Below are 14,058 nucleotides of genomic sequence, written 5' to 3'. Positions count from 1 at the left end.
AAAGCAGAATTAGATTCCTTTTTTGGATGGTATTAAAGTTACTTTTCATTCTTAGCCAAGACCACTTAATATTTTTAAAAACATAGTGATTTTTTGGGGGGCTGGCCCCGTGGCCGAGTGGTTAAGTTCACGCGCTCCGCTGCAGGCAGCCCAGTGTTTCGTTGGTTCGAATCCTGGGCGCGGACATGGCACTGCTCATCAAACCACGCTGAGGCAGCGTCCCACATGCCACAACTAGAAGGACCCACAACGAAGAATAAGCAACTACGTACGGGGGGCTTTGGGGAGAAAAAGGAAAAAATAAAATCTTTAAAAAAAAAAACATAGTGATTTTTGATGACAGAAAACAGTGAAAAAGTCAAATAAATTTAGTTGAATATATTAGTTTTTAATAAAGTCCGATCCATGAAGAAAAAAGCAACTTTTAATAAAATGTTCTTATTTTGTTTATTCTTAAGTTATTGTTGTGTCTTAGGGTATGATTTTATTTTCTGTTGTGCCTATTGTTGAGCATTTATGTGTTAATATAAGAATTATAAAATATAAATATAAAATATAATTAAAATATAAAAATTCTGAAATATACCATTGCCAAATCTTAAATGAAACAGATTGACGACATGTCTAAATATGAGCTAAAATGTTGAATATTTCAGATTAATATCACAAGATTTCTCCAAAGCAGTGAGTCACGTGAAGGAGCCCTGCTCACTTTACTGTTATGTGGCCTAGTGGGTAAGAGTCATTGGAGATTCACGGCACACTTCTGCTCTCTGCCTGAGATGGGCTTTCTCTTCTTGTCCTCTTTGTCTCAGAGAACTTCTGCTTTATAAACATTTCCTGATTCTTCCCAACCCCAGGCATATTAGTGCATTTTCCCCTGTTATCCAAATGGAAACTCATATGATACTTTCCCTATGCTTTTGTGGTGATCTTGGTTTAGTTTGTTGTAGAATTTATCATGTGTCACTGAGTGTTTTATTTGGCTCTATCTCCCATATTTGACCATGAAATGCTCAAGAACATTATTTCCACACATATCTGTCTCAGCGTCTGTCACGTTTCTTGATAATTCATGTGCTTATGAGCACAGTAAATAAAAGAGTAACCTCTGCAATTTCATTAAACTTTCCATCTAAATTTTTATCTAATTTTGATCAAAATATATGTGGTTATAATAGTTAGTGTAGTTTGATAACATTACATCTAGTCTTTAGTTTGGTGGGCTTGAGTTCCTACTACCCTGATCTATTGCTGAAAAAGTCACATTTTAACTAATTTGGGCAGAAATCAGGGGAATACAAAATGAGCAAGGCAGCACACTATCAGTCTAGGGCAGCAGGTATGGGCACGAACTTGAGGGTGAACAGCTTTGATTTGATTTGATTTGACCTACCTCTTTGGTATGAGCAACTTATTTTATTGTGTGTTATTGTTTTTTCCTCATTATAGAGATTTTGGAAATTATAGAAATCACTTGTAATCTTATATCCCAAATAAAACTTAACTATTCACATTTTGGGATATTTATTCCTAACTTTTTCCCCATTCTATATGTATATCAATTCCAAAATTGGGACCATGACATATATGTACTTTTGTACGTTGATACTTTTCTTACTTAGCATTTCCATATTATTTCTTCATGTTATTACATTGATTTCAAAAATATTTTGATAACTATATCTTTCTCCAATTATTGTGTCCAGATTATTTTTCAATTTTTCATTTGACAATGCTATGAAAAACCTACTTGTTTATGAAACTTGACCACAACCATAATTAATTTCTTAGGATGGATTACTAAATGACAAATTTGTGTCAGAAGACTTGAGCATAAGGACACAAATACACTGAAGTTGTATCTTCAATTGATACAACTGAAATCTCCTATTGGTTCAAACAGTTTTGAGTTTTTCTTCATGGGTAATCAAATTAGTTGAAAATAATGATAATTATTTTATCATATTCTTATTTTTCTTTGCATCTTATTACTTTACCTAGAAATTCTAACGTTTAAAGTGCTAAATAGTATGTTCTTAGCCTTTTACCTCCAAATTTTAATAGTGAATCTTCTAATTTTTACCCATAAATATGTTAGATATTAGTTCAAGAGGATTTTATTTATTAGATTAGGGAATTTTGACTTATTGATGTGATGAAGATGTTCTAATACTGAAAGTCATTGAATTCTTACTATAAAACTACTTAATAATGAAATATTACTATAATCTGGTATTGAAATTAATTTTATAGTATTTTTTAGAGCTTTACATGGATAGTCATATGTGTGATTGATCTATATTATATATTTTATGTATGGTATATAAACATATATTTTGTTTAAATATTTTCTATATTTTTTTTGGTTTGGCTTTGGTGTCACTTCTGTATTTAATATGTGAATTTCCCTTCAAGGAAATTTCCAGTTAAACTTAAGATGAATCTTCAGGGCTACCCACAAAAAGGAAGAAATAATCCCAACATAATATGCACAAGAGCACACAAGAGTATAAACTCAAGGAGGTCATGGATATTTGACTCTTGTTGACTCTTGCACCCCTGCACATAGAAAAGTACTTGTCCGTAGCATGTTAGTTGAATGAATGAATGAACGTATTTCCTCAATCCATACTGCTTTAGCTGCCTTCCCTCCATAAAATTTTTCTGTAATTCACCATTTTCTTCCTTAACTTGGCCTCACCTGTGCCCTGACTAAGTATCCAATCTCAGTGGCCACCATGTTCCCTTCACACAGTACACTTGAAGATTGTTGAACTAATTGCAGTTCTCTGAATCCAGCGTGCTTTCTCACAACTCTGTGCTTTCCTGAAATTGTTTGCTCCAACTGAAACAGCATTCATGCCATCTTTTGCTTATTTAGCTCCTCTTTTTCCTCCAAGCTTAAGAACTGCCATTATGTGAAGTCTTCCCTGACCACTTCTCTCTGGATTAAATTTCTCTTCCTTGTTCTCCCATCATATGCTGTGCATCCTTCTATTGCAGCATTTTTCCACCATATCATGCATATCTTGCCTGTCTGCTAACTCCTCTGCATCTTCCTCTAATCTGTGAACACCTCAATGACAGAAACTGTCTTTAATCTCTGGGTCCTCAGCACCTCACACAATGTCTTTCACATTCATTATTAATGCATCAATGGGAACATGGATTATAAACCAGTACCCATTCATCTCCTTTGTTCTCCTTTTGTGATTTTGTTTTTACATAAAAAGAATTGAATTTCTGAAAATGTTGACTTTCTTTACATATTTTATTTGAAAAGTAAAAATTAAAATATTGCTTAATAACTGAAAATTTGTGTTCTAAAGGAAACTGGAATTCTAAAAATAGGTTGAGACATATAATTTGTGAGGATTTTAGTTATACTTTTTACTCATTTATGCAGCATCGCTGCTTTCTGCGTCAGAGGTGAACCAAGCATTCCTGGTGGGTTGGGAATCAGTTAACAGAGGATCTGAGTCTGATGGAGGAAGCACTGGTGGTGGCTGTGGGCTTTGCTGATTCAATGTTAACAGTTTTAGGCAAAGTAGATGATCCAGTCAACCTTGGACTAACTCATGCTGTTTTCTATTTCTTTTGCCTTTTTTTATACTGTGAACCTACTCATTAACTGTTGGAAAGAAAGGAACCTAGGGAGAAAGAAATGCAAGTTAGAGCATAGTTAGGGTCATTGTCTCTGAACGAAAAATGGTTCCAAAGCACCTGTCATCTCAATACCAAACTTTTAAATTAACATATATGAGTCTTCTGCTCTTGTTTTCTTATTTCAAAGAAGATTAGATAATCTCTTCTATTTACCATATATTGAACCTAAAGGATAATATTCCTAGAAGAGACAGTATCCTTGAAAGAATTTTCTTTTACATACCCTGTATTTTGGTTTGCTTATTTTCCTTCTTCCCTCTGATTCATTTTTTGCCAATAATACCGACTCTTTCTTTGCCACTTATTCTTTTTATATTCATCTTTCTTTTCACTGTATTGTCAATGTCCATTTTCCTCAGGTAGTAGCATTTTCTCTTGGTAATCTAAAGTATAGAAAATGAGTTTCTAGCTACAACTTACTTTATTACACTTAGGTCTTATCACCCATTGAAAATCCAGATATCCTTATAAAAGTGACATATATTCCTTTATCTCTAGTACTTTTGAAGGTTAATCATAATAAACACTCTTCAAAATTATTGTGAGCATCTTACCTAAAAATGTAGACCATAAGAATTACCATTAAAGCATCTTAATGTTATATTTTAATGATTTATAAATAGAGTTAGAATGAATAAAATATATCTGCAATGCAATGTGAAAATTGGGGAATCCTTCAGTGGTCAGAAGAATAATGCTCTGTCGTAACATAAATTGTAAGTTGATTGTCTATCTACTATGCATAGGACACTGCTAAGCACTGAGAGAAACAAATACATATAATTTAGTGTCTTTGTTCTCAAGGGGTTTATATAGTAGATTATTTATTTTCACTGATTTCCTAAGTTTTTAAAAATGACAATACAGTTCTTTAAAAACACTGATTCTCTTCAATACTATCTGAAATTATGGTGCATATTCATTCTCTTTTAAATCTGAAAAGTTTCTGAGAAGGGAGCATGCGATCTACTATACAATAGATGCTGCTAGAGTAAATTCCTAAACACATAGATTTTGTAAGGAACCTTAGAAACCACTCTCCTCAAGATTCCACCACCCATCTCTTTCATCTCCTTTCCCACTTTACATATGAGAAAACTGAGACTGATAGGGGCTAAACAGGCTGTCTAGGATCAGACAGTTGGGCAATCAAACAGGTTTCTTAAGTCGGCCTGGAACACTCTTTTAAATATAACCTATGAAAATTGGCAGATTAGGGGCTGGCCCGGTGGTGCAGTGGTTAAGTGTGCACGTTCCGCTTTGGTGGCCCAGAGTTCGCCGGTTTGGATCTCAGGTGTGGACATGGCACCGCTTGGGAAGCCATGCTGTGGTAGGCGTCCGACATATAAAGTAGAGGAAGATGGGCATGGATGTTAGCTCAGGGCCACTCTTCCTCAGCAAAAAGAGGAGGATTGGCAGCAGTTAGCTCAGGGCTAAGCTTCCTCAAAACAAAACAAAACAAAAAAAAGAAAATTGGCAGATTTATCTCCAGCCCACGCCAACAGTGATAACAGAGTTATTAGCTTCATCTGGTAACAATTGATATTTTCTGAATAACAATGATATTCAGGTACTGTGCATGGGGCTTAAGCAACAGGAAGAACTTCTATGTGTTTGCAATATGAGAATCTGTCATCATACAGATGATCATAATTTCCTGCCTGGTGAAAATCCCTTGATCACGTACTTCAATAGGAGAAGATAAACTCTCCTCCAAAAATATGAAAACTTCTAATCCAGGTATAGATGAGTACGTAAGTTTGCCAGTGTAGCTGCCACTTGATCTGACTTTATTGCATTTGAGGAGGTTATCATCATTGAGAATAAATAACAATTTATTGATGTATAGTGGGTTTGCTTGACTAAAATGAATAATTTTATTCATTTCTGCTCTTTCACCAGATTAGATATTCTCATTATCATCGAGTTGTTTTATGTTTGACTCACTGTCACATATCTCATTTTATTTGGCTCCTTTTAAGAGAAATTTTTATTTAGAATGGGAATACAGGATCTATTTCCTTGGTATCATCACATTCATGCATTTGATAGAATGGTAGACTCTAGGGAAACTGAAATTTACATTAGTTATTTTTCAAATGTCTATTAAAGCGTACTTATTACATAGTCCATTTTCTTAATAGTAGTCTTACATTCTGACTTTCATTGAAATAGTTGACTTAGATGTAAAAGATTAATTTACAGTAAGTTTGAACATCTAGCTAAAATTGAGCATACTTACAATATCAAATACAGTCGCCTGTCTGGGGCCCACAACATATTCTATATATTGCTGAAAATGTCCAACATTCCAGTTCTAGAAGTTTCCTCACGAAGCAACTGAAACTGGCCAATAATGTTATACCAGGTCATTTAAACATCTATTATGGTAAAAGAAATATAGGTAAAAGACGTAATGGTACTTCTCGGTTCTGAAGCCAGAAAGCCAGCTTTTCTACTTTCTAGGTTGGCCTTGGGCAAGTTACCCAAAGAATCTTTATCCACCCAAGACTCTTTGTCTGCCCCTGTAAATGAAGATGGTGATGATTCCTAGGCCTGCAGAACTGTTGTGGTGAATTAAATAAGAAAATTCATTTAAAGAGATTAGTATGGGGCCAGCATAACTGTATGCATAACTTAATTAGATTATGCCAAATAATGCTCTTAGAAAACTAAACTAGATATTTTTCTAGCTATTCGCTTTGAACTTCCTACATCTTAGTGAGCACATAAGGATATGGTTTTTCTAAAATTAAATTTTCTATAATAACCGTGATGATTAATTTTATGTGTTAGTTTTACTGGGTCATAGGATACCCAAATATTTAGCTAAATGTTATTTCTGGATGTGTCTGTGAGGATGTTTCTGAGTGAGATTAGGATTTGAGTTGGTGGACTCAGTAAAGCAGATTCCCCTCCCCAATGTGGGTGGGCATATCCACTTGCTGAGGGACTAAAAAGAACAAAAGGCAAGGAAGGGAGAATTTGTCCCTTTTGCCTAACTGCTTGAGCTGGGTCATCAGTCTTCTCGTGTGCTTGTACTGTGATTCACACCATTGGCTTCCTTGGTTCTCAGGCCTTCAAACTAAGACTGAACCACATCACTGGTTTTCCTGGGTCTTCCTGGCAGACTATGGGACTCCTTAACCTCCGTAATCACATGAGCCATTTCTTATGCTAAAGCACTCTGTCTCTGTCTATCTATCTGTCCATACTATTGGTTCTGTTTCTCTGGAGAATTTTGACTACTACAATAATTAATACAATAATGTAGTTATAATTGTTAAGCATCTGCTCTATGTCAGACATTTCTAGTAAGTATTACATGTACATTCAGTGTTACACGTGCATTCAGTCATTTATTACTCACTAAAACCCTGTGAGGTTGAGTTCGCTATCCCATTGTACATAGGAGATAACTGCCCTGAGAGATGATTTGTAAAAATCCAAACTGGAATTCATGCAATGGTCCATTTGATATAAGATCCCACTCTCTTCCTAGGAGCCCTGATTGTTCGTTTGTTTCCTTTTATATTTAGGTTGGGAAGATTCACCCTGAGCTAACATCTATTACCAATCTCCCTTTTTTCGCTGAGGAAGATTCACCCTGAGCTAACACCTGTTACCAATCTTCCTCTTTTTGTATGTGAGCCACCACCACGGCATGGCCAGTGATGAGTGGTGTAGGTCCTCAACCAGGAACCAAACCTGGGCCACAAAAGTAGAGTGTGCCAAACATAACCACTAGGCCACCAGGGCTGGCCTTTTATAGTTTATTATATGTATTTGTCCATAAACTTTTCTAGGTCATAGACCCATTATTACCATGCTTTCTGGTATGAAATTTGGGTCTTTAACAAGTTTTCTCATTAAAACCTTTGGACAGATATCTCACCAGAATAAAGGAAGCCTACTTCAGCTTAACTCTCCCACTGATTAACAGTAAACACTCTGGGGACCAGCCCAGTGGCGTAGCATTAAGTTTGCATGTTCTGCTTTGGCAGCCCAGGGTTCGCCAGGTCAGATCCTGGGTGCGGACATTTGTGCTGCTTTTCAAGCCATGCTGTGGCAGGCGTCCCACATACAAAGTAGAGGAAGATGTGGACAGATGTTAGCTCAGGGCTTAATCATCCTCAAAAAAAAAAGAGAGAGGAAAAAAAAAGTAAACACTCTGGACAAAACACCACAAATAAATAGAAAGGAAGAAAGGAAGAAAGGAAGGATGGAAGGAAGGAAGGAAAGATTCTGAAAAATAAATAATAGCACTAAGATAGAAGAGATAAGTCAGAACTTGAATAACAGCGGTGATAAGTTTCCTGGGGTTTCATTTTCTTCCTTTGTCTCCTGGCTTTGAACTGAGGGCAAGCCAAACCAAACTTGGTAATGATCATGGTCAGCAAAACCTGGCCAGAGGACCAGGGAGAAAACAGCCTCAGTGTAGATTATGGCGGAAGCCTTCATTTTTTTTTTCCCTTTTGCCTCTCCCAGCACTGTCCAGGGACCAGCCCCAGTGATGTAGCTATACTTTCCCAGTGCAGCAGGTGCATGAGACCCAAGAGAAAACCCCTCCCTTTAGATAGAGGAACCACAGAAAGGGTACCCTATTGTGCCAAGAGCATGGGGGAGGAGGATCCGTATAATGTTTCTCTTTCTCTTGTCTCACTGTTCTGCTTCTAGTTGTCCAGGTCTGTGCAAGGGTTCAGAAAGCTAAATCTCTAAAAGAACTCTATATTTTAGCCAGATAAATCACAAAAAGGAGACTCTGGAAGCAAGAGAGGGAGCGATAAATACACAAAAAGAGAGAGCTGGAGAAGGGAATCCATAATTTTGTGTACAAACCAACACAAGTCCCAAGCTTACCCCCCGAGCTGTACTTGGACAGAACCCACCCAAAGAAAGATAGCAAAGGCTGCAAGAGAAGGAATATAGAAAGCTCAATCCAAGTTCCAGGCCAGCTCCTGAGAGGCTCATGTAAGGTGCAGACACAAACGACATAGCAAGAGCTTTGAACACTGGACAGATCTTTAAACCACTTTCTGAACAAGGCAAAACAGACCTTACAGTCTGGACTAACCAGGTGATTGCTAAAACAAACAAACAAATTAGCATTCTTCTCATAAATTTAGCAGGACCTAAAGTCTCAAAACATTATATTCAAAGTGTCCATAATAGAATCCAAAATTATTCCATGTACCAACAACCAGGAAACCAACTGTCAAGGGAAAAGACAGTACACAGATGCCAACCTGAAGTGACCCAGATGTTGGAATTATCAGAAGATGACCTTAAAGCAGCTATTGTAACTATGTTTCATGAGGCAAAGGTAAAAAAAACTGAAAAAATAGACATTCCAAACCAAAAAATAAAAAGTATTTTAAAAAATGGAAATTTTAGTATTGAAAAATATAATATTTAAAATTTTTAAATTCACCAGGTGAATTCAGGAGCAAAATGGAGTTGAGAAAGGGAAAGGTCGGTGAATCTTGCAAACATAAATCAAAAGAGAGCTTCAAGCCAAGGTAGGATGGCTGAACCCCTGTTAAAGCAATAGAATGCCTAATGTTAGTGCCACTGGCTCTGAACCAACTATATAAAATTCATCAAAGAAAATAAAACCACATAGTGTAAAGGTGAGGAACATTACAGTAGGGAATATGTGCATTTCATTTCAAGCATAACTAGCTTTGAGATTATGTACAAGGTACAAAATTCTTTGACTCTATGTTTCTTCATCTTCACTTCATAGGTTGTTGTGAGGATTAAATGGAATAAGATATATAAAAGTATCAAATTCAGTGAAGTGTACCTAACATGAATAAACTAAATGCTAATTCTCCTAACTTTTTCATGTCTTACTCCTGAACTATATTTTGAAATATTTATGGTTCTAGTCTAAAGCTCCTTTGAGATAAGTAGCATGTAGAAGAGAATTTACAATGCAATTTCTCTAAAAATTGTTTGATCATGCAACCCTTCTTCTTATGAAACAAATGGCAACATATTATAGAGACCTCAGCTTGAGAAAGGTGATTGAAAAGATTTTCTACATCATGTGTCTGTAACAAGTCTACCAGAAAGTTCTATCCCCAAACCACGCCTTTCAGATCTCTAGCACTGCTCTTGGTCCTAGTATTTTGGTTTATACCTACAGTCAATAAAAGGAACAACTTTGTGTAAAACAAGTCCGTATTTTTTTGAAAACTCCAATCCTGGATGTTTTTATTACCCAAAATCCATTACAAAAATACTTCAAATAACTGATTCATCTCAGAAATTAGGGGCAGGAAAGCATGTTTTCCCTCATGAAAGAGTATGCTTCCTAGACGTGGAAAATTCTCACATCCCATTTATTTCTCCTACAGAGGTGTCTGTAGTAAAAAACAGAGATAAGACTTATGCTCAAATGTGGAAATCTTAGCCAGAGTTTTTAAATGTTTTTTCTTTGTCTGTAGGTCTTAGTAGCTCGCTTTGAATGGCATTGATTTTATTGTAAGCTGTCAAAAAGACTTTCTGTAAATAAAAACCATGAGTCCTCTGTGACACATGTTGCTTCTCAAAAATGGTTTTTGTGTTATATATTCTTTTAATTTTTCTCTTCCTTCCTAGCATATTGCCTGATTGGTAAATTCTGGAAATCGACAGCACAGCCTCACTTTTTTTTTTCTCCATGCAAGTCCCATCTTTGTGACCACTGTCACCCCTGGTGCCTGGTAGCGAACTGATGGTGAGGTGTCTCATATCTTGAGTAGATAAGTGTATACAACCTCTGGACATTGGGCAATTTGCATTATTATACAGAAGCCATATTTTCAAATGGCTGCTGTGTTCCAGGGACTTGGCCAGATTCAGGGATACAAGGATTAATGACTATTGTATTGCCTGCAAAACGTTCATAGAATATTCAGTGGGTAGTGACAAAATCACAGTAGCATATGATAAATTTTTACAACCTGGGCATGAAGTACTAGAACGCAGAACGGTGCATTTTTATGTTGATTTAAAACTTTGAGTGAAAAATACTGAAATTTGTGGAAAAGAATCCAGGAAAATCTTTCTCTGAGATCAGAAAAATCGATCCACTAGCAGGACGGGTTTAGATTCCTTAGAACTCTGCAGCATCTGGGCGACAAATAAAACTGTTTTTTACATTTCTTCTCTTAACGTATATATTTACTAATTTCTTGTTTCCAAACAAGAGTTGTTAAATATCATTCAATTATATTCAAAATTTAACCAAAATGAAACCTGCTATTGTAACTCTCTTTTAATCATTATAACAGCCAATAATGTGTGGATTATTCTCACTTTATGGAAGAGCGGCCAAAGGTAGAGAAGTTAAATGTCTTACATAAAACTACTCAGCTAGTAAGGGGAAAGCTAGAATTTGAACCCAGCTCCTCTGATTTGAAAAGCTTATTCTCAATGCTTTATACTGCAGCCATTGCTCGTCATTTTAGTTTTGCAATAGACTCCAAATCTTTTAAGAAAATGAAGAAAATGATAAAAAAAAAATTTTCTGTGGAAGTAATTCTAGCCACCAATTTCTGCATTACTCCTAGTGTATATTCCTAGTTTTTCTCACTGGTTGCTTCCTTTTATATCTAATACCTGATGTACTTCTCAAATGCCTTATATATGAGACAAAAAATTTAAGGAAGTGATCCTTTATTACATAATAGGCACTTTTTTTGGAGGGAGTTGGTGAGAAGTATGTTAAATTGAGTAGGATAAACATATAAATTTGACTGTATAGTTTATTCAAGTGGAGGAAAAGAACAAATACGAGTTACATTTTTGGTACCCTACAGTAACCTGTCTTTTCAAGAACAATTGGACTTAATTCTGTCTGTTCAGATTTACACACACTTGGAAGAATTTCATCCTAACTAAATGGCAGACAAGTGCTGAAGTAGTGCAGTGAGCAATATTGATGTGTTTGGGCTAAATAGCTATTGATGACATTTTGTGAGTATCTTGTTTATGAATATGTTAATTAAAAAATACAAGGCTTGACTACCCTGCTGGGTCATCTGGTAAGACGGTAGAGTAATTTATTTCACATTTCTTCTTAATGTTCCTTTCTATTTTTATTTTGAGCTTATCACCTTTTTCTCCTAGCAGACGAAGGAGATGTTGTATTCTAAATACTACTTGTAAATTCCATCTCCCTCCGAAGTCAGCTGATTTCTTTTATATCTTCCCTACCAGCTGCAAGAGAGACAGACAAGATGACGCCTTTCTACTGTCAGACACTGACAGAGCAGAGAAATATAGACAGATGGATAACAGATAGTAGGGTTCTAAGTACCCTACAATTTATTGAGGCAAATGGAGGAGAGTTGAGTGGCAAATTACCTACACTGTTCACAAACCAGCAGGCAGCCCTGTTTGCCAGCTATCCAAATTGTTTCTGGGTAATTTGGCACATTTCTACTGTGTTGTGCTATATCTAAAGGTATGACTTTGAGCTTTGAAAATCCCCTGTTGTGAAAGATCTGCCCAACAGCAAGCAAAACTTGGGATGTGATATTCAGGGAAATACACATATCTTTGTTTGATCATCCCAAAAAGAAGATTTAAGGTATGATCTTTTAAAGTATTAAAAGGAAGAAATAATTAATTTTAGTCAGTATTTATACTTTTCCATTTTAAAACCTCACCATCTACAATATTCATGCATCTTGGAAATTTGAATTTGATGAGGATGTTGATGAATCTCAGATAGGAAGTTACTTTGCAAACCTGTAGTTTTCCAACCCTGCAGCAGATTTAAATGAGAATCACATATAGGAATGCTAAAAGCTAGAGAATAACAAATTGATGTCTTACTGAAATTGTTTCACAAGATAATCTGGGGAAGAAAAAGGAGTTTGGTGAGGAAATCTGGAGTTTAAATTAGCACAGATAAAACAATGTTAAGCAGGTGTTTCTACCATAGGATTTTGTAGAGCCTATTACAAATTATTGTTCATTGTGTATCTCTATGAAGGGAACATGGAAAATTATCTTTCTCAGGATACCACTAATTTTACCAGATGTTGTGATACATGGAACACTCTTTGGAATAAGTGCCATAGACAATAATGTGACTCAGCTACCTTAGTAGTTTAGTCAAAATATTTACTTTGCTTGTTTGGTTTTTTCTTTCAAAAAGGACCCTTGCCCTTCAGAGCATTTATGTTCACACTGAAAACTTTCACTCAAATATAAAAGATATTTTAAGTTGGAAAAGTTATTATCATTATTTGCATGATAGATATTTGAAACCAATGCTTCCTAAAATAACTTAGAGCAGCTCACTCAGAATTAATGAAATATAGTTTAATAGCCTGCTAGATATCAAATGGTATAATTGGCACTAGTGATGTAACATGGAACAATGTAGAAGTGGTCATCAGCTTCATGGGTCTCTAGCCTAGCTAGTAAATGATCACAGTTTACCTGCTGACCTCAAAAGCATTGTGATAGGGGCTGGCCCTGTGCCTGAGTGGTTAAGTTCTCGTGCCGTGCTGCAGGCGGCCCAGTGTTTCGTTGGTTCGAATCCTGGGCATGGCCATGGTACTGCTCAACAAACCACGCTGAGGCAGCGTCCCACATGCCACAACTAGAAGGACCCACAATGAAGAATATACAACTATGTACCGGGGGGGGCTTTGGGGAGAAAAAGGAAAAAAAAATAAAATCTTTAAAAAAAAAAAAAGCATCACGATATAAAATGCTCCAAACTGGAGAAATCATCTTTCCCATCCTATACTGCAAACCCATTCCTCCCCCACTGTTCCATATTTCAGTAAAATAGCATCATCGTCTATTAAGTTACTCAAGTTAGAAAGCTGAAGTAACCTTGACTTTTCCATCCTCCTCACCTCCCACTGTCAGTCAATCATTAAGTCTTATTAGTTCTAATTCCTAAACATCTTCCAATTTCTGATACTCCCTTCAATCATCACTGCCTCCGTTCTAGTATATTATCATCTTTTATTTAGGCCACTTCTGTAGTCTACGGACTTGTGTCCCCATATTCACTTCCCCTCCTTCCCGTTCAGTCTCCCATTTCTAGCAAAGGTTATATTCTGGTAGTACTTTCTTCATCGCCTAGCTAACATGTAGTCATTATACAATTTTCAGCAGAAATATCACTTCTCAGAGATGTAATACCCAAACTTTATACTGGCTTGGTTCTTCTTATATTACGCTTACACACTACCTTGAATGACTTTTTTTGTAACGATGATTACCCTTTTCATAAATTGGTGAATGCCAGTCTATGTTACTAAATTGTAGGCTCCACGAGGACAAGGACCAGGTAGGTGCACCCTCGTCCACAACTCTAGAATCAGTACCTAGCTTAGTTACTGATACATAGAAATGCCTGGAAGTCATTCACTT

At 36.2% G+C, this 14,058-nt stretch overlaps 1 protein-coding gene and 1 long non-coding RNA gene across 9 annotated transcripts in view; one reads left to right on the top strand and one right to left on the bottom strand.

Annotated features, from left to right (window-relative positions):
* Positions 1-14,058, top strand: part of ROBO2 (roundabout guidance receptor 2) — a 1,555,999-nt gene that overhangs the window by 215,635 nt on the left and 1,326,306 nt on the right. The window lies entirely within an intron of this gene.
* LOC138920904 (uncharacterized) lies at positions 3,256-5,977 on the bottom strand. The gene is made up of 3 exons (XR_011432897.1): positions 5,912-5,977; positions 3,893-4,052; positions 3,256-3,653 (listed from the first exon to the last, which is right to left on the bottom strand). It is a non-coding gene; the product is annotated as an uncharacterized lncRNA (long non-coding RNA).

Source organism: Equus caballus, chromosome 26, assembly GCF_041296265.1.
Source record: "Equus caballus isolate H_3958 breed thoroughbred chromosome 26, TB-T2T, whole genome shotgun sequence".
Taxonomy (NCBI): Eukaryota; Metazoa; Chordata; class Mammalia; order Perissodactyla; family Equidae; genus Equus; species Equus caballus.
Note: the sequence above shows the minus strand (reverse complement) of the source record. Positions and strands in the feature narration are given on the sequence as shown.